We start from the raw sequence: 2,620 nt of genomic DNA on the forward strand, positions 1-2,620 counted from the left end.
AGCATGGCTTATCATATAGATCTGGCGATTATGGATCAAAACTTCCCCCCGTCATGTTCCCTGATCCAGAGATAGCTAAGAAACTAGCATGCAGACAGACCAAGAGTGCATCTATCGTTACTGATGTACTTGCACTGAATCTGTGGAGACATGCTTGAAACACTTAAATACACAAATAGTTGCAGACAAACCAGATTATCTTCAATTTTTCTCAATTGCGTCAAACCACAGTGCTACCAAGCTATTTCCACAAGCAGTGCGATTTTACACCTCAGAGCTTGGCGTGTAGAACGAATCGTTCGAATCGATGACCACAAGGAAGACTCCAATGCGATATTTAACCAGGTTTGTTTTGAGGCTCGCTTTTGAGCTAATCAAAAGTGAAATATAAGTGAGGGTGAACTACAGCTGCACTTGGCAGGGGATTTACACCCCTGTGCTAGGAGAAGGCCCTGCTAGATGCTTCCCATTCTGACAATAAATACGAGTGAATGAGTATAAGGAATGCAGAACAGGACCCAGTTGCAGAAATCCAGAGAGCAGTGTTCAGTTCAGAATCTTTATTGAAAGATTGGCAGGTCAGGGTGTCTCGGTGGTGCAGCCTGTAGAGCACTGACCGCATGCTCATTGCAAGCCGCGACTTCGGTGGTTCGAATCCGACCGTCTGACATTTGGCGCATGTCTTTCCCTCTCTCTCGCCCCCATTCTTCCTGTCTCTCTATACTATACTGTCCAATAAAATCTGAAAAAGGCCTAAAAAAATTTTTTTAGGTCAGACAGGTGGGGTTCAATAGCCAGCAAAGAGGAATTGCAGGGACTAGGGAGTTTGTTGTAAAGTGTCTAGGCAAAGGATCAATACACCAGCAAACAGAGATAACAAAGGGTTACACTGGTAACAAGAGCGAAATGGCAATCGAATTAATGAAGGTGAAACGAATGAATGAAGTGAACTGACAGACTACGGTGTGCACAGAGAGTAAGAAAACACAGAAACGCTAAGCACTTAGACAAAGACTCGACAACGAAAAACACAGAACCTGGCAATGAGGTAAGAACACACACAAACAACACAAACCTTACCATTAATAGCCTGTTTAGATAATTTTCTCTTCCTTCATAAGATGCATTTTTAAGCCTGTTATTAAGATAACATAAGAGAAACATTCCATACTGACGATTTACAGCAGATTAATAACAACATGTGCTTTACATAGCGTTGAATATGAAATCAAGGCATTTAAACAATAAATGAAATCATAATTTATTTTATTTTCCCTCTCCCACATGTCCTGCATTGTCCCGCAAAAGCAGTTCTGCTGTCCTGTGACTGAACAATTTTGACCTGGTCACCCTATACCCTACACCTGACTAATGGAGTTATGGACCTGTTATGGAATTCACTGTATCTACACCTTCACAGGCACTCTAAAGAACTCCCTGCGCAGGTCTGCCATTTTGATCTAGTTAACACACTCAGGTTACACAAGCCCTAGCGGCAATGTGGCTCACAAATAGGACTGTTTAGCTATGGGCTGTAAGTGTACTGCACTGAACCAGAAATGTAATGTAAATTGTCTTCAGAAATTACAGATTACAGTCTAAAAACACTTTGAAAAACTAGGATTAATGCTTGGCAGGGATAAGGGCAGCACCTTAGGATTTAGGTTTAAAATATCTCACATTCACATTCACCACCACCCCAGAAAATGTTCACATTTTTTTAGGGCCCCTGTCTGTCATCATCATTCTAACTTCACCCCTAAGGGCATTGCTGGGCAAGGATATTGGCATGTTAATTTTGCATTCCCTGTATATTATTCCATTATCTGCCACTTGTAACCGCAGCTGTTCATTACTATGTTAAAAAATAAATTAAACAATGTGGTAATTATAGTTATTTGTGGATTGGAACGATTATCCCAAATGGCAAAATGTTCCAAAATCAAACGAGTGTTGGAATTGGTGTGAAGTGCCCCCTGCTGCAGGTAGTGTAGTGGAAAGAAGGAACTCATGCTGATAGATTTCCACTGTGGGGGTGAGATCAGGATCAGGTGACAAGCGGGTGCAAATTGGCACACAGACACCCATGCACACACGCACACACGCACACACGCACGCACTCACATAGACAAAGAAGATCTTGTCATATAGAAGGGGAGAATGACAAACTCACATGATGTTTTTCGATCTGTCAGATTCGTCTGCTTGTCAGATACACCTGTGACTGGGAGGGAACTGTAAGAGAGAGATAAAGAAATGAAAAAAACAGAAAGAGGGAGAGAGAGGCAGAAAGTGAGAGCGTTAATAGGAAAGAGGACACCAGAGAGAAGTGAACAGAAAGAGTTGAAGAAGTGGCGAGCCAAGTAGAGACAGACGTTTTACTAGGAGCAAGTGGAAAGACACATTCACACTTAGAGAAGAATAGTGTTGCATAGGGGCAGTGGAGAGGCTGACTCGAGGTGTGTCTCCTGTGTGTCCCAGAGTGTGAAGTAAGGAGCAGACAGGGAACACCAGTGCGCACAGGGTTACCTCACTGTGGACTGGTGTTAAGGTCGTGGGGAGGGGGAGAGGCTGTTTTCAGGGCAGAAGGTGTAGAGGGGGGTGGGGGAGGTACAGTTAT

This window comes from Conger conger, chromosome 2 (assembly GCF_963514075.1).
Source record: "Conger conger chromosome 2, fConCon1.1, whole genome shotgun sequence".
NCBI classification, from domain to species: domain Eukaryota; kingdom Metazoa; phylum Chordata; class Actinopteri; order Anguilliformes; family Congridae; genus Conger; species Conger conger.